Source organism: Lingula anatina, chromosome 7, assembly GCF_051362555.1.
Source record: "Lingula anatina isolate TDL-2025a chromosome 7, LinAna3.0, whole genome shotgun sequence".
Taxonomy (NCBI): Eukaryota; Metazoa; Brachiopoda; class Lingulata; order Lingulida; family Lingulidae; genus Lingula; species Lingula anatina.
Window position 1 is genome coordinate 7749977 of NC_141773.1, and position 19886 is coordinate 7769862.

Genomic DNA, 19886 nt, shown 5'->3' on the forward strand with positions numbered 1-19886 from the left:
GCAGTGAGGATGGTCAGAAAAGCATTTCCAAGCTACATAAAAAATTGTGAAAAAAAATACCAAAGATGAAAACGTCGGTGCTAATGACAACGTCTCACGTACAAATGGGTCCTGTCACACTTATTTCAGATACACCAAAAGCGATACAGTATAGAGTCTAAATATCATCAGCGATTGTAATTATAATATGATGAACAATATACACTTCCTTACTCACCCAATTGCAGCGTAATTGGAATAACTCTGTGCAGTACAGTGTCAGTAAAATACAGTCCGAAGGTTTTTAAACCATAGTGTTAAAACATAGTTACATACTGGCTACATGACCTAGATCTGAATAAGTCAAATGTTTTAACACTATTAAAAGACGCAGGCTATGCGGAATGCATACAGTGGTCCGTTCATTACTTGCTATTTTAAAACGAAATGGTTGCCTAATGTACTAATACTAATTTCAGCTATTCTCACTCGAGTATGAAACGTGTTACACATTTGTGGTCCTCTTTTCTGCATATCGTTTACGTTAATGTTTCTTTGATGAAGATAGGAAAAAACAAGAAAAATCTCAGAGGACAAACAATTAACCAATGTGTAATCATTCAGTAATAAATTGGTCAACACCAAAAGCTGAACAATTTTTTGATAGATTTTTTTTGTCCTTTCCTGAAAATTTTATCAAAATTCATCGATAAGTCTATGGACAATGCTGGTGACGAACAAAGAGACAAGCAGAAAGACAAGCAGATGAAAGATGAAAACGTTGCATACTTGACGGAGGTAATGGCTGGAATTCGAATGCTTCTTTTTTTTTTTAATTTTAGAAAGTTGTCAGTTTTTCCATTATATGTAGAAACAGGCCGCTTTGTTAATAAAAAAAATAGAAGATGGACTCTGTATTCTCTGTAAAGATAAAAAAGTAGAAGATGAGCTTAATTTTTTTTTTGATTGTCCAATTTATATCTTATCTTTCACGACCTGGAGGAGGTTACAGAGAGACCTCAAGTGCTTTTTACAGACTTTCATAGAAGAACAGCGAGGTTTCTCTTTAACTGCTTTCAGGTCAGAAAGAAGTTGTTATATAAATAATGTTAAAACCGGTGACTTTGTAAGCCCATAGGGCTAGGACGTTACATATATATGTATTCATATTATTGCATTATGTTTAATATTTGTATATATTCGGTATATATTCGATATAAATCAATTTAACTATTTGTTAATCGAAATAGACTTTTATTCCAATAGATATAAAACCCAACAATAGTTTGTTAAGAATACAGATATGGTTGGAGATATCATATTTCAGTAATAATGAAAACAAAGTTTATGACTGTCAAGAAGAAATTAATCTTTTTATTTGTAGCTATTTATAAAAATCGAATATGATAACAGCGGATAATCAGTATGGATTCGTAATAAATGCTTTTGTTATTATTCCTTATCCAGGTCTCCGAATTCACGATGTTCTAGTCATATATTACTATGGACTATTGTGAAGATACTCATTTTTGGGGCGATATACACCTGTAAAGGCAGTGAGGATACTCAGAAAATCATGTCCAAGCTACATTAAAGATGCATACAAAGTCAATTTTTTGTCACAAAAACCAACCAAATGCCAGCATATAGTTTCAAGTAGTATAACTAAAACAATTACCAAAAGGCATTGTTTAATTTTACCCGAAAATGATGTTTGAACGGATTTTTCTGCTGGCATTCTAACTTGTACATGTATATCAATGGGGCAGGAAAGTAGGTCACGAAAGTAGGTTAAATTTACAACCAATAATTTTAAGAAAGGAGCAGTCTAAAGGTCTTTTATGGCTGATCGAGTGATCTATTCAGTTTATCCCGTGGCATGTCGAATTTATTTGAGTCATATAAGAATCTAGTAGAAGTGGTTTACATGTGTTAATTACTGGGAATCCACGCTCCACCGATGCTTGGTTCGTATGTACCTTTAAAATTATGAAAAAAATACCAAGGATGAAAAAGTGGGTGCTAATGACAACGCCTCACGTACAAACGGATCCCGTCACACATAATATAGATACACCAAAAGCGACACAGTATAATTACAGTACGATTATAATTATAATTTGATGAACAGCATACGATTTCTTTTCTCAGCCCAATGCTGGAATAACTCTGTGCAATACAGTGTAGGTTTTGTAGAGTCGGAAGGGATCCAGTATAATGGTTTCTACCTGGTCTAGCGTAGTGTTAAAACAGTCAAATACTGGCGACATGACCTAGATCTGTCAAAATCAAGCACTATGATTTTAGCACAATTAAGCACTATGTTTTAGCACAGGCAATGCGGAATACGTACAGTGATCCTTCCATTACTTGCTATTTTTAGACGAAATGGTTTGCCTACTGTATTTACATCATCCATTCTCTCTCTCTAGTATAAATCATATAAGTAACAATTTACCCTCTTTTCTGCATATCGCTTACGTTGTTTCTTTAATGAAAACAAAAACTAGAAAATCTCAGAGGACAAATAGTTAACCAATATGCAATCATTAGTTTATAAAGTGATCATCACCAAAATCTAAACACATTTTTGCTAGAATTTTGGGGTCTTTCCTGAAAATATCATCAAAATTCATCCATAAATCTTTGGAGAACGCTGTCGACGAAAAAAGAGACAAGCAGAAAGACAAGCCGGAGGTTAAAACATAACATACTTGTCGGAGGTAAATGCTTTTTTTGAAATTTTAGAAAGTTGGCATCCCTGTATATGCAATGTTTGTTGTGCATTTAGGGCGTTTCACACCCAAACCCAATATAGAGGTGCATTTCACAAGTTCAAATCTCAAAAAATGAAATTGAATGAATTCGATGTATTATCCAATTTTTTTAAACGTACATGTGTGTAGAACAAAAATCCACAAATGTCCAAATTTTACGCTCACGCGTTTCTGTTTTGTGAGCAAATAAATTGATAGCCGTTTGAAGTGAAAAAAGCGTAAGAAAGAACATACGTTACCACTGAATCGCCTGATACAAACTCGATCATTAGTTGAGCGCTGTGGAAATTTGTGCAAGCTAAACACTATCAGAACCCTATGAGTCATTAAGTGTGTGTCCACGAGAAAACCAACCCAAATGTAGAAAATGCGGCAAGGTGGGGGTGAACGGATTTACATCATATTTGGTGTGTTTGAACCTTTATATGAACAATATCTGAGGCTGCAATATTTCCTGAAAAAAATCCCTACTTACAGAGATATGGCCAGTGACAATTTGGGGGTATAATCAACCAAAAATTCTTCTGAAAAACAGGGTTATATTGATTGGCCTTAAAGTTTATACAGGTGTCACTGAGTGACTTAGTTTGGTGATATATTATAACCTAAAGATAGGGGATTAAAATGATATACACTTTTTTCACTCTCTTTGTTTCCATGGTAACAACCCAAGCGTTTTTCTCCGGCCTACAAACCACATGCTTTTAACACCCCCCTTCTATTTTTGACAATATCTTCATCTTCACAGGTCTTTGGGGTAAAGCTTGTTCAGGACTAACAGATAACTCATTAATCTATTTATACATGAAATCAAAACTTACTGCTGTTCTACAACTTGTCCGTTGTAACAGATAGAACATGACCTAATTTCTTCATTTTTCGTCAATCTATCCGGACATGTATATCGGTGCAGTCAACTTCAGCTATCTCTTTCAAGTCAACAAATGGTTTAAAACACTGTTAGTTGAACTTTTTTATTTTCATTTTACCTATTTATATTTTTTTCTGGTTAAAACAAGCATCTAACACATTTTAAAATCATGTGAAACTAATGTACTAACGTCAGAACAACACAACGTCATTATCCAACATGGCGGAAATAGCAGACTGTTTCTTTGCACATCTTTCTCAACGAAGTCGTGTATCATGTGGTTTATACTCTGTGTACAGATATAAAAAAGCATGTAGTGTATTGAAAAATTGCAACAGAGATATTAACAGTCATCTTCGTCGCGTTTACGTGGAGCAAAACAGCGTGAGTTACGAAAGCAAACTGATTCTTGTCAGGTGTGGATTATTTTGTCTCCGATGATCGCAATTGGACATTTCCAAGTATCTTTGGGAGAATGAATGGGTTACACCATGTGACCAGCACTGGGATATGGGCTTGGTTTGTGCTGGAAACCATCCACACAGGGAAAAACGAGCCTATAACGAAATATGTCATGGGATTAACTTGCAGATGTCAGTGTAGACAAAAAGCCATTTGAATATACTGGTGCCACTTGGTTCAGGTAAGAAACCGGTGTGTTTGTATTTTAATACAGACTAAAAGCCAGAAAAAAAAAGTTCACTCAGAAAAATGATCTAGGTGTAATTTTTTAATGGTAAACGGTCCATTTTTAAAAAAGAAAAATGCCCCCTTTCAAATAATGAAATTGCAGCCTAAGGACCTGTGATAATTTTCTTTTAAGCTATCTTTGTGTGGGTATTTATGTAGGTTTAATGTATTTGGGTAAAATAAATGTAAGGGTAACAATTGGAATTAGATTGAAGCTATGGCTGGTCTTGGCAAAATTGCTAGGCTCCTCATAATTAATATTCGAAACCATGCCTTACTTATAAAACATGGACAAATGGGATAATAATTTATTTTTCATCAATGTATCAATTAACTTTCAGATAAGTGTTTGTATGTGTCTATATTAAGCTATATTTATATTTCAGGCATATTTGAGAAGTGTTATTTGACACACAGTGATCTTATGGTCAGCAAGAGTCCAAAGCCTTGCAGAAACTGAAACTAGTGTGGAAATGACGGCTGTTGTAGAAAGGCATATGTGTAAATGAAAGCCACAATATAACAAATGCCGAGGAGATGCATGAGGCCCTAGTTTCTGCAGTTGGAGCCATTTTCTACATCCAGCTAGACAGACATCTTCCAAACCTGCGTGGACTGGAGTGTCCAATTACAACAGTTTAACTTTCTTGATTCCTACAACATGAGAAAAGGTGTCTCCCTTCCTTGAGCAGTTTTAACATGAGTGATACTGATGTTAAAGTTAATTTGGATTTTTCTGAGGCAAATGTGCCAACTGGAACCATACCAAGCAAGATCACAAACAAGGAAATTTTTCTTGTCCAGAGAAGTCTTCTCTGAAATCTTTTGCTACCAAGACTGAAGAGTAATTGTAAGGTCCTTTTTTTAGACCACAGTTATGAAATGTGCCAAAAAAACAGCTTTTGATCAAATTAAAGTCTAGTGGGCCAACAATCTGACTAAAGAAAAACTTAAAGCACATCAGCTGTGAGAGAACTCCACCCTCTTGAATATCTCACTGAGTTACACAATGGATGAGCTTTAAAGTCATCTAAACCTTTGAAACTATATTCAAATAAAGTAAAGGAGTTTTACTGAATGAGTTTAGAAGGGCACAAGAAACAGGCCAGCAGAACCTAGCATTTGTGAGCATGAAGATGAGATTGAAATGTCAGTAAGGAGGGTTACAGACTAATCAGGAAGAAAAATGTATTAAAAACTTTGATGTTATGAGCTGTAATGTTTGATATAAAACTGCAAAGATGTTTCATAACACCAGGATATATTTTGCAGTTGTGTTAGTTTTGCTTTTTGAATAGAAAATTATCTTGTTTTGCTACATTATGATATAGTTTGTAATGATCACAACTAATGTTGCACTGCTTTGCATGTATTGCTGTATAACAATTTTGTGATTTTTTTATTATTTGTAATTATTCATCTGAGACAACAATAAACTAAATTGAATAATTTTTTAGTTACTGTATGCTCATAAATAGTCACCAAAAAGTGGTGTGGATGATTAAAAAAACCTTTTGATAATTAAAAAAGATTTGTTCTGGCTTTGCTCTCATAAATACTATGGCATATCCTGATCTCTATATGATAAATATTGCACCAAAAAGAAATCGCTACTAAACTAAGATTTTAATTTGTATTCACCAAATTGATGATATTAAAAATATATATATATATATTAAAATTATCATGTAAACTCTCAAGTTAATTGCCAGTGCCTATCCAAAGTAACAGAATCTAAGATTTATTTCCTCTAAACTTTTTGTCCATACAAATTAAAAAGTCCATATATGGCAATTTACAAATATGAAGCCCAGTGACCTTGACCTATGACCCACTGACCTGATAATCATTAGTACACATCCACTTTCCATGCTCACCAGCCCTATTGATTTAGTAACATTATTGTAGAGCAAAATGGTTTAATATATTAATCAAACCCATTGTCTACATAGACTTGGAATGAATCCACCATGATTTTTTGCCTTAAAAATGGCCAACTTTGGGGGTATTTTTCAGTACCTGTTTTTATACAGCAGTAACTTTTGAAACTTGATTTGGAGTGATCCATATCTGCCTAAAATATTCATGCAGTTTTATAGCTGTAAACCCTGTGAAGATGGAGATATATGCAATTAAAGATGGTAGTATCAAAATTGGACTTTGGGGGGAGGGGTGTTATAAATGGGTGTGGCTCGCCCAAGCAGGGTCTTATCTGAATTCTACATATATCTGTGGCAAGCCAAATGATTGTTTTTAATGTTTGTAAGGTCTAATATTTTTTAGTTTTCTCCATTTTTGTTTAATTTACACAAAATATATCATTATTTTTCCAAGGTAAAAATGGAGTCTCAAAGAGGCTACATAAGCCATGACTTATAATAGGCTATAATTCTCTGAAGAAAGGATATTTTTGGGATTCCTTCCTAACTCATGAATAACTTCCTAATATGCCTCCATACAACAAATTTGGTTGAAATCCGCTGACCCCCACCTTGCCACCCTGGGCTGGTTCTCTCGTGGACGAGCTCTTAATAATGGAAAAGTGTTAGGAAAATACATTTAAATTGATCAGATCTAGGAAAATTACTTTCAAACTAAAGATCATTTTTTCTTTACAATTTCCACGTTGATGACTCTTTCAATGGCAGTAATTGTCAATTGTATAGAGATTTGAAAACTTTGTTACCTAAAAGTTATCTACCACTGATCATATTCGTCGTGAATTTAAAACTCATTGACAATTTCAAATTTTGGGTGTATTAGTTACAATACCAACTACGCCTCGCATCCTTCGCATACCGTAATGTAACGTATGTTCCACAGCCATAGAAAAGATACGGGGCACGAGTTTAATAAATATTGATAAGATATTTTTTCGCTTTTTTTTCGTAGAATTAATTGAGGTGTTTAAAAGAAACTCAGACATCAAAAGTGATAACCTATTACAGCCTGTACACAAACACGATCCGCGTATCAAACGTCTAAATCATTTGCATGTAAAGAAATACAGATCTCAGAAACATCTAACCTACCACCTCTTTAAACGAAGCCTTTTTCAACACACCTATAGGTTTTCCAATACAGCAGAGAATTCGTTCAAAATTAGCTTTACTATCCTCTCTGAAAGGTCTAAATTGTCTTGCGGATTTTGGCACTTTTGGGAATTAAAAAAAAGTATATATGTAATGTTTGTTCCATTTATAAAAAGTAATTGGCTCACAAAATTACGTTTTAGGTCTTTCCATTGAGTGAGTATAAGAAACAGATATCACTTTAGAGTTCAAGAGTCTCGATATAGTCCTTATCAGTCGCTATTTAAGACAAATTATAGGCTGCATGATTTCTTGTAAAAGTTTTCTTGAGATTTCTTAGATGTTCATACTGTGTTTTTACTCTGCCAACGTGCTCGATGATTTTTTTTTTTATTTTGGTTACTGGCGCTCTTGCGCTCTACTATAGTCGTCTCGTTCAAAAAATCGTATACAGCTTGCCTTTTTTCCCTGCTACTCCCATCCGTCGACCTTTCGACCTGTTCATCCCCTTTTCGCGAGTTCTCGACCAACGATTCCCGGCAAATGCCAGTAGCAGCGGAAAGAAATCTGAGACAACGGTGCGCCTTCGCAATCTTCTCAGCCACTCTATTATGCAAAATTTTCATCTTACTTCTTGGTGTAACTCGTTAAACTTGACCCACTGTAGCTAAAAAAACATTTTCTATAAGTAGTCATATTTTTAGGATGATTAGTCTTATTGAATATTATATGTATATATGATATTATTTTCATCCCTAAGGATAAAGGCAACAATTTGCTACATTGTTATTATTGCTAAAATAATTAGGGTAGTGGGGTTATAAAATAAAAGCGGCCTTGTTTGACTAAATCTTGAACAATCGATATTCTTTGTTGCCTTCTTTTTGTTATAAATAAGACTATGAAAGTTTGTGGTACACTGGGATGGAGGTGACATAAAAGTAATTGCTTCTGCACAGTGTTAGCTTGGGTGCATAGCCTGCTGTATGATGCGTTCTGTCTTAATTTTGGGGCATGTGGGAAATTCAGGTGGTTCCATATTTCGTCTTCTACAATGGCTGAATCGTTGCCGGATAGCATTCTCCCTCTTGCTTATGGCATTAACCTGTATTATGTGATTGTAGTTCTTTAATAGTTCATTGTGACTGCATTCAGTTTCTTCTCAATCGTTTCCACGTTGTGACCACCTTGCACACACAACAAGTGGTGATTGCTGTGGACTTGCCTCGGCAACTTCTATAGCAGCTAGGAGCTTTTCTTTTCTTTGGTGAAGTTTTCGTTTTCGCGATTTAGTCTTCGCATGTCTCTTTTGTCTTTCACGACATTTATAAGGAGGCGGAAGGCAGGCCTACATAGTATTTTGAACCCGTTTCTTTCGCTTCCAAATAAGCGTCACTCTCGTTTCTTTTTTACGAGATCGATATTATTTTTAAATCTCAGCTCTTGTTTTTGCATTTTTCTGAAATAATGATGTTCCCGTTCGGTATCAATGTATTTGGCACTGCGCTCAATGCGCTCGTTGGCGATTATTTTTTCCTTGTATAGTTTTGTTTGACATTTATTTCCGTCTTGGACATTCATTTCTGTATTTGAATTTAATTTTTTATTACGACAAAATCATTCACTTCGCCTACATCGTTACTGAGGATTTTATGGATTTATTTACACTTGTAACTAACCTCATCTAATCTTTAGCTCGAGCAGACGTCAGAAAGAACCACCTGACATCTCAAACAGAAGCTATTTTTTCTTTCGGAGCCAGTTTCGGGCACAAGTAGATTTTCACTGGTAACGTATGTTCCGGTAACGTATGTTCCAGGCCACCTAATATTTATTTTCATAACGTGTTCTTATATATTTTGAAGTGATTCGATCATGTTAAATTAAATATGACGTAAGGACGTTTTTTTATAAATATTTAAACCGTAACTAATGGGGCCTGCGTCATAGCTTATACTAGGTAACGTATGTTCCCTAGGAAAATTGACAAAATGTTTCATTTTGTACAAGTACTTGGTGCAAGAGAAAACAATGTTTTCTTTTGTTGACAGAAAAATATATCGTGATTCCATGATAGTTTGACATTTCAGATATAATATTTGGAGCACGAGGGGAAAAATAATTTATTAAATGCTTATTTTACTGTCGGTAGTGTGTATTTTCCCCGTTTTTTTTAATATTCAGTGACAGGCAAACTTAAGTCGCTAAAAAACAATTAACTGCTCTATACAAGAGCTTTTTGTAATTTTTCACAACGTTATACTTGTAGGAGATAAATTCAAGAACAAAAGCCGTGATTATTGAATTTTCAAAGTGATTAAAACGTTTCCACAGCTAGACGTAATGCATTTGTGACAGTAACGTATGTTCCTTTTTGGGGTTAGATGATGAATTATTTTTTATTATTCGTGGTTCAAGGAAAGTGAAACTTTAATACAAACTTCTTTATGTGGGACCCTAAAATAATCAAACATAGTTTGTAATCTGTGCACTACAGATTTTTAGGAACATGTCTGTGACATCGTTTGCACCTCTATATTGGGTTTGGGTGTTCAACGTAAAGTCCAATTGCTATGGCATATGCATAACTTGCTGCGACGATATAGATGTATATCCACCATCTTTCTACTGAAGTCGGCCATTTCCACCCTTCGAAAAGAAAGTGAAAACATCAGTATGCAATATAAATACACATAACTTATATTATATGTTATTATGCTTCCTGCCATTTTCATTCCTAACAAATATTTGTTTTGATTATGATGTTTTTATATGATGGGGGATATTTGAACCCTGCACCGTCAAATCAAGTCAGTAATGTAACACACGTAGAAATTAGTTATAAAAACCAATTCAACTGTAATAAAGTTAACCTGACCGGAGCAAATGTCACTAACCACGTGATCAACTGACCTTGACCACAACCTCAACCACGGAAAGGACCCCAGAAAAGTTTAGCGGGTGTATCTGCAGTTACTTGGAAATAATCCGTTCCAGCTTTTACGAACTCTTCCTTGCTGATCATCCCATCGTGATTGGTGTCCAGTGCCTCGAAAGATGGAGTCACCGATAGGGGGTGTACGCCGTAACATTCAAGAAAAGCAGTGTACTCGGATAGGGAAATCATCCCGTCACTATTGGCGTCCGCAGAGTCGAAGAAAGCAGCAAGACATTGTTCCGCTGACTGGTGGAAGTTCGGATCACTGAGATAGCGAGAATGGATTTGAATCATATCATCTATGTTGACGTTGTCATTGACCGCCTTGTCGGCCCAGTAGAAGTCCCAAGCCGCCGACCACAGTGGGATGTATGCCTCCGCTTTCTCCTTGGGCATGAATTGACTCACTCTCCCAGCAATCCAGTCGACGTAATCTTTCTTGTTGACCAATCCGTCAAGATCTCTGTCAAAGAGGACGAAGAAAGATCGCATTTTACGCACCCAAAAGTTGGGGTAGGGAGCTGCTGCCATTTTGTTCTGGAATTAAAGCCATCATTAGAACATTTCTTCTCTTCCAGGTAATGAAAGAAAGCAGCAGTATCTGTTGGCGTTGGTAGAGGAATCTAAAAGATTAGAACAGTCTTGGGCAAAGCTCGGTCAACCTGTCGAGGGTGTTAGGTCTTTCCATCAAGCTGAAAACTGGCCCCGTAACTCGAAAGCATTGTATATTGCGAATAGCGATATCACATCGCTACAATGTATTATATTGGGCGAGTATGGGCGAGTTATGGAATCCAGACGATTGCGCTCGGTCGCAATGCGCGATGCTTTCGAGTTACGGGGCCCTGGACAACATAATCAGGCCCGTAGCCAGCAATTTCAAAAGGGGGGTTCTTTTTCTGAAAAAGTGGACCTTTTTCCATAAAAACTTAATGAACCCAGATCAAATTTTACCAAGAGTGGACCTTTTCCCACCTAAAGGGGCGGTTCTTTCGAACCCCCCGAACCCCCCCTGGCTACGGGCCTGATAATCTTGATACGTTTATATTATTAATTAACTCATTCATTTCTTATATACAGCTTCAGTTATACTTACTTTTTTACAAATGCAATAAGTTCAAACAGGGTCCTCTCTCAAAATATTTTCTCCTTCTGTCTTATTTATGAAAACAAGCCACATAAATGAGATGAGACTGCCCGGTGCTGAGCTCGCATGAAAAGTGGCGGACAGATAGTTTTACCTTTTAATTTTCCCCAAGGCACGCAAAACGGTTGAAATGAGATATGGTGTCTTTGTACTGGGCCAGACAGTCATTATCTTCACAGGCTTATTGTGAAACTAGTAAAATATGTATAGTTCCTCTCACCAGTGGTGAAGAATTTGGGTTAAATTAAGTGAGACACAACGGCGCTTTCGAATATGAATTTGTTAACAAAGATGGGCTTCGAAAAAAGTAAAAACTACTAGCATATACTTCTGCACTGAAAATAGGGTAATAATTGTTTACTGGGTAGCAAGAGCATTGAGGATCAAAGCAAAGGATTTTCATCTTTTTTATTTTTAGGTTTTTGTGTGGATATGATACCCAAAAACATAGCTCATGTTGAATGATATCTTTTAAACCTAAATTGATAATGTGTTTTAAGAGTTTGTCTACCTGCACATATTGTGTCCAAGCCTACAACTAAACTACGCCTCCGTTGTATATGACCGCCGGTACAGGTGTGTGACCCTGTGTGTGTGTGGGGGGGGGGGGGGGGAGGTTAATGACAGAAAATGAGTTATGGGCCCATTATTTATGTGGTAACAGGTCAGGAGGTTATTGACTCTAAGCTGAGTTACTCCTCAAGCTTGCAGATAGCAATTTGCCAGTCAAGATCGTTCGATTACTGTCATCATTTTGGAAGGCAGGAAAATGAAGGTCGCTATCTACGTCGAGAAATCTGAAAATGATATTTAGTCGCAACGACGGCACACCTCAGGAATCCGCAATCAGCCCACTGCTATCCCTAACATGTTAGAGCGCCTTATCTATAGCTGTGTGCTGACGACTTAGAAATGTGGAAGTCATGAAGAACACCAACTACATTAAAACGTCCCTTCGTTATTTAAAGTGCACGGGTAAAGCCGAGAAAACTTAGTAGTTCATGATGTTGTTCATGTTGCTTTGCAAGGAGGCGTGTCAGACTATTAAGCTGAGATAGATAGATTCTGCTGGACCGACAGCTTTTTATCTGATCACAGCATGAACACAGCCTTAGATAAGTCATTTTACCTGAACAAGTATATTAATATATATTATTAATCGAGGGATTCAGTGACCTCTCTCTCTCTCTCTCTATGTGGTGTTGTAGTAGCGGCTTTAATTTTTTTTCTTTTTTTGCGCAGTACACATAATGAGCTTTTTGACTGAAACATATTAAATAAACCAAGAAAATACAATATACAGATCGGAATTTTATGACTTCTCTAAACTTACAATACATCCTATACATAAGATTTGATATTACATCGCATGAATGTCAGACACTGTTCTCAAATCAACGCACGCTTTACAGCTGACGATTATAACCGACAATATACCATCTTGAGTTAGGACAAAAATTTATCAACTATATTCACCCCTTGCTACTATAAACGAAATAGAAAGGTGTAATTTGATGGACCATATTAACGATAAGTGGCCCTTTAATGACGTCACTGTTTATCCACGACTATAAAGCGTTCTATTTTTTAACACAATTTTTGTAAGTTATGAAAGGGCATCAGTTTTTTCTATATCAATATGATTAAATGAGTACCAGTATTCTAATTATTTTGCAATTATTTCAGATTAATTATCAATTATACCTGTGACGTACCTTCGGCAAACCCCCTCCAACAGAATTGTCAGGACGTCGGCTCCTCTGGCGTCTGACTCATAATTCATTAACGTTAACTATATCTGAACGACTTTTATTCAGTAGAATGACAAAGTGTTTGAGCGTCAGTAATGTCTGCCAAGATGTGCTTTTTACCAGTAGGGCAGTTAAAATGCCTATGTGCACTATTTGTTTGGAAATTTTATATTAACTGTAGCTATTACAGGCGTATTCATTACGTAAATACCATTACTCAACACTATTCAATGTTTATCACTAATACGCTTCATTCCTTTTATCAGACAGTCCTTCAATAAATGCGGCCGTCATCGGCCAAATTTCCAATATCATACATGAGTTTGTTTTATTATTTTAATAAGTATGTCATATTATTTAAGTAGGTTTAGATCAAGGAAGACATCTTTATTAGACTGCCGTGGCCATCGAGCGTCTTGCACGGTCCACTACGGTAACATATGCTTTCTCTTAAAGTGTTAAAATACCGCGTTAAAATGAGTCTAGATGTAACTCCATACGACTTTTTGGTGTGTAATTGTGTGATATTATACAGGGGGGCGTCTCGATAGTCCGAAGGTTCATTGGTCCGAAGGTTCATTGGTCTGAAAAGTGGTAACATTTTCATCGATTTTTTAATCAAGGGTTCATTGGTCCGAAGGTTCATTGGTCCGAAAAGTGGTAACATTTTCATCGATTTTTTAATCAAGGGTTCATTGGTCCGAAGGTTCATTGGTCCGAAAAGTGGTAACATTTTCATCGATTTTTTAATCAAGGGTTCATTGGTCCGAAGGTTCATTGGTCCGAAAAGTGGTAACATTTTCATCGATTTTTTAATCAAGGGTTCATTGGTCCGAAGGTTCATTGGTCCGAAAAGTGGTAACATTTTCATCGATTTTTTAATCAAGGGTTCATTGGTCCGAAGGTTCTATAGTGAACATTCGGACCAATGAACCTTCGGACTATTGAACCTTCGGACTATCGCTACGGCCCCTTATACAGAACGGTTTTAGTTTCGATATGCACTGAGTGTGTATCACGTGGGTTTCTGTTTAAAGTCGGTCAATTACGAGAACATATATCTGCAACTATTTATATTTAGCATTATATCCTGCCCCATACAGTGTCAGAGACCGCACTGCTTTACTGAACGCGGCCACTTGAATTTATGGGACATCAACCCTCGGTTCCTATTAACTTGACCGTACTGTCCATTGAACATATAAATTATATAACAGTCATTGCCTACATTAATATCTGATGAAAATCTTTTTTACATGCCCAGCATTAGTGTGTCTAGTATGTGTGAATACAGTTAGACTGAGAGGGAAATACAATAACAATTCTACGGGTTTTATTGTCCCAGAATGACAGTAATTTATGATGCCGAAGCGGAAGAGACTTATTAGCTGTTTCTTCCTTTGATACGTGAAATGCAGGTGACATTAAACGAACTGACTCAGTTTTCCACGTGTTCAGATTTTATTTTCATTTGCTTATGTTTTCCATGTGTATATCAAGTGATATAATGTAATAACATGAAAATGTAAGAAAATTATTCAAACGAGTAATGTTGTTAAATACGCCTATCCAAACAACGTGCTCAATTCATTCTGTTAAATTGAAATTGGTCCATACATTCGTCTCTAGTATAGAAATTGAGGAGCATTCGATTAAAAGTGTAGCAAACGTGATGGGAAGAATGCAGTTGCATTATAAGTCCCAACTAACGCATTCCGTCTCGTCAAGCACAAAGATCTCCGACGAATTCGGGCGTTTTTTTTTTTTTTTTTTTTTTTTTTTTTTTTTGTTTTGTTTGTTTTTGTTTTTTTTTTTTCACTGATATACTTATGACAATTTCTGATATTCAAAAGTCAAATAAATACAAATAAAACAAATATAGAAAGCGTTTACATAGATATACCACGGTTATAGGGTATGTGTTTTCTAATCTTAATATATGGTAAACTATAAAATAAGGTCGGGGTCAACGTTTTTAGCTCATTTTATGACTAAAACAACTGTTGTAGCACTCTTCAACAAAAACCCATGAAACAGGTTTTTTACACTTCAAAGTAAAATCTGATCAAAATTTAAAACAAAACAGAAAGAAACTCCCTCTAGCTTTTTCCATGTACTTGTATTTGCCAATTGATATAACATTGCCAATTGATATAACAATTGATATAACAAATTCCCCGTGGGACTGCACAACAACCGTAGATTTAGCTATCAATATTTCTCTTTATTATCATTATACACGTCTTGCCCAACATTTCCAATAACTGCAATAGATTTCCAAACATGTCTCTGTCGACTTTGGCTGAAAACTTCCATATCGTATTTGTGTATCCCCTGCCTTGAGACGATTATTGCCACTGTTACGTCCAACATGTTTAGATAGGGTAGTAATGCCACGTTTACCTTACTCAATACTTTTCTTCCAAATTAACGTCCCAGAGCACATCAAGAGTGAACTAACAAAGACCTTTTACTAGAAAACACCTCTGCACGCGGAATGTCTACACAATGAAAGGTCACGCGCTAAAACGTATTGCATACAACCTTTTAATAGGGGAACAGAAATCTTTGCATAAGTCTTTTTCATTTCAGGGTCATTCCATAGTTCAAACCATTTGTGACTCCTTACAATTAGCCGCTTTTCTGTGGATTTTTATATTGCAGTTTAAAAATTCAAAACGACATGTACGGTGTACGTCTGCCTCTTTAGGTCGGGTATCACTTCAGAATGAAATATTCGAGTGTTTTTATTTTTATTTTCTTTTGTTATGTTAAAACGTTTTCTCGAAGAAGATAAAGTCAAATAAGTGATGAGATCCATTTTGTTGAATGCAACTTGAATGCAACTTTTTGAAAAATCCAGTCATCCTTGGGATAATGAGTGGTGTTTTCTTCGACATTACTTTACAGTGCCTGTTGCGGGCCACATTATTCTAAAAATTCACTCAAGCAGTCGAACCTCCTTTCATTCTTTGCAATAAGGATTAGCCTGGTTTTTTTTAAAGGTCTTAAAATGGTTATGCTAGCTATAGGCTAGTGCAGGCGGATCTCATTAACGCGAAAAGGGAATTATTTTATTTAATGAAAATAAGAAATATTCTTTAAAAAAATTCTTCAAGTTTGTTTTTCAATAAGGTTTTGAGAAGACTGCGGTTTGTTAAATATTCTGCGTTTTATCATTAATGTATAGAGAATAATCCACGTTCATGTCTCATTCGTAGTCCACGTTAAAGGTTTTTGTAGGTACTGGTACATCAGTATCTTGAGCAAACCATCAATATCTTATCATAGGCGTATGAAGAGGACGCCATACTTCCTTGATTGCAATTGTGATATATCATACATGTAAAATTTTATTTCTCAGCATTTCTGACATCAACATCTGTCAACATACATCTAAAATACTTCGGGTTCGACAAGAACGCATGTACCATTTTCCCATTTCTTTCCACGGGTTTAGATTAATTTATGACTGAGTTCGAAGAAGAATGATGACCAAAATGTCTTCCAGCCCTCCAGCTCACGCATTTAACTTATAGCGGCAAAAATGTAGCCAGGACATCTTGCATTAAGATGTATTGGAAAGCGACCGTTAGTATAAGCAAACACGGGACTATTTGTAATAGTTTTCCTTTAGCTATTTCCGACCGTTACAACTTTTACGTGTTCTATATACAGCTCCGAGGTTAAATCAACAATCTACATTTATATCGCTTTCTTAATGTGTTGTCAAATATAATAACCTTGAGCGTGACCTAATAGAACTTTAACAAACACACAATGATAAATACCTAGGTCCTCATTGGTCAGCTTTTCCCGCCGTTATTTGCTGTTTGTTTAAGGCTAAGTACTAGGGGGGTAAAATCTACTTAAACTTTGTCGGGCATTTATGTCGTAGTGCGAGGGTGTAAAAGCTGTCAAATAACGGGGGAGGATTAACAAGGCAGGATTGTAAGCGTGCGTATGTGTGTCCATACACTACTGCTGCACAAATATTGTATTCATATTTCATTACAACAAGCACTTGTTGTAACATTTATCACATTTAGATACTCTTACAGAGTCGAGTGTATCGGACTATATAAATGCGACCACTATTATCTCTCATAACCAAAGAGTCGTGTATTATATTGACTTAAACTCATTTGGCGATGGTTTTATAAAACTGTGTAGAGGTCTCTTTATAGCCCTTGGAACGTATGAAGCAAACGAAAAGTCCCAAAAGCAATATCAAGGTTAAGATTGAAATATGTGTCGAATTCAATTAAATTTCCAACAGGGATTTTTTATGGATTTGCATGGGAGTATTTACATTTATTACTCAATAAAACACTGTACACAACACCGGGTTATTAACTGTGCAAATGTCCTCTTAGGACGTGGCGTTGAGGACCCCTGTTCGAGGACAAATCGAAGCTGAGTCAGCCCACGAAGCACGCGACAATTTTGAGCAGTCACCCTTAAACCTTTACTATCCGACATATATATGCAGATGAGCTGCCATTAAAGGAAAACTCATTTCAATAAACTGTCACGTGTGTTCCATGTGGCAAAGCAGGACGCGTCTGTATTGTTTGATTAGCATGAATCATACATTTTGAATTGCCGATCAATTGATACAGTGCAGGCGGCGCTTATAACCTTTAAAATCGATTCGTTATGTTCACAGCGCATGCGCAGTAGAACCTCCACACTCGCTGGCCGCAAAGCTAGGAGGAAGGGCGGGATAATCATTGAACACAAAGTCGACTGTAAAAAAAAATCATTCTGATTACTTAATTCAGTTTTAATATACGGTTCTTTTAGTTCATTTGTTTTTATACAAAATTATTCCAGTATTGTTTTTTTTTTTTTTTTTTTTTTTTGTCGCTTTTTCTTGTTTTCATTTTTTCGTCTGTCCACCCTATATGTTAGTTGGTCCTTGACGTTATCGTTGATTCAAAATCACTTGTTCTTAGAAGAAATAAAAACTGTTTACTTTATCCTTTCATCGTTTACTAGCAGTACTGATTCCTTATCAGCTTGTTAGTTTAATTTGATCATAAACTGGAGGATTAAATAGCTATACAGATAGCAAAATTACTCTTTGATGCCTAAACATAATAATTTCCCCAGCGTTGTTGACAATTTTAGAGGTAAGGTAGAGACCAATTTTCGTCGATAGTGCCGTCGCCTATAGTATTAAACCGCCTGACACCTCCTCTTTACGACCTGGCCTCTATAAAACTTTATTTGTATTGCGTTTTAAGTGTTTGTGAGCTGGGGAGATGAAGACATCTAGTCGCGTCTAGTTAAGGCATGATATATACTTTACCATCCCGGACATTACACCTTTTATCGCAGGCAGGTGTTTAAGATAACTTCACAATGAATATAATGCGTGATGCATGTCTTTAAGACGAGACGCGGTCAACAAATAGCGCGGGGGGTGATGACACGGGCTTAAGTTTGACCTGTGTCCACAAATATCGGGTCAACAAAGATGTGTAAAGGCGATGGGCCGGGGGAGGAAATGGGCCTTTCATGCAAAAAAGAATTCAAAGCCGGGAACACACAATGAACGGCATATGCAGCCGATCTGATTTCGCGTCAAAGAACGAGTGAGGATTTCTGGTACTGGGGGTGGGGGTGGGGGTGGGGGGGTTACAAAGAATGCATAATAGGTAGAAATGGCGAAGGTTATAAGAGCTTCGCAAAGTGCCTGTTAAAACTTATAATGAAAGATCCCCCACAGCATCAACACAATAAAGTACATCACACTTTAATTTTGATTAAACTAGGAAGTATAAAAGCATTTCTTTCAATGGGACTAACAGCGCACATGGCGCGGAGATTAATCACACAAGGATATTTAATTAAAATGTCAGTCACATAGACACTATCGCATGCAGGTACGGTAGTAGTGCAACCTATTTCAATTATCTCCCCACATCACAATAGACCCTTGAGAGTGATGCTAAGTTTAATCTAATCAAGTTTTTTACGATGCAGGAAGGCACACTGGCGCTAACGCTTTTTTTTTTTTTTTTTTTTTTTTTTTTTTTTTTTGCGATGATTGTAATTTTATTTACACAATAGAGTTTGTATACCCATAAAATAAGCAAAAGTTTATCATCCTTGATCCACTCTTTGCCAGATTGCTGTTTATTGATGTCAGAAATATATACATGTAACGGGACTGAATGACGAATAGATACATGTGCCAATCTGGAGATGTACAGGTCTACACATCTTTATTCTGTATTTCATTTTAGCAGGTTACACATGAGAATGCAAAGTGATTTAACGACCACTACATCAAATTAAGCATAAAAAGGAACGACATTTCTTTGGACCTGGATTGATAAGCGTTCTACGTGGACATGACGGAGGCAAAATTTGACCAAATTCAAGTTATCATTACAACGGATTCCAGCAAATAAATATCGAATATATTTCTTTTCTGTGACAAGTTGGTATATTTTGCAATAAATTCTAGTTAAAAGATTTAAAAAAGTAACAACACTACTTATTGACTGCAAACCAGTTAAAAGCAGAACTCTTCCACATATGCACAATACCAAAACATCGACCGTCCTTAATACCACTTGTGCACACCTGTCCGCGTCTGCGATCGACCATGACAAACATGTCTCTTCACTGGAGAAATGCGCCCCGCTCGGCGTCGAGATAATTATTTTGTCAGTGACCTTAAAAACCAT

General features: G+C 36.2%; 1 pseudogene across 1 annotated transcript; it reads right to left on the reverse strand.

The window, feature by feature from the left end:
• Window positions 1–9710: 9710 nt before the first annotated feature.
• Window positions 9711–11041, reverse strand: LOC106154664 (sarcoplasmic calcium-binding protein pseudogene; annotated as a pseudogene). The gene is made up of 2 exons (XR_015335549.1): window positions 10263–11041; window positions 9711–9998 (listed from the first exon to the last, which is right to left on the reverse strand). The product of XR_015335549.1 is annotated as a sarcoplasmic calcium-binding protein pseudogene (transcript).
• Window positions 11042–19886: the final 8845 nt, after the last annotated feature.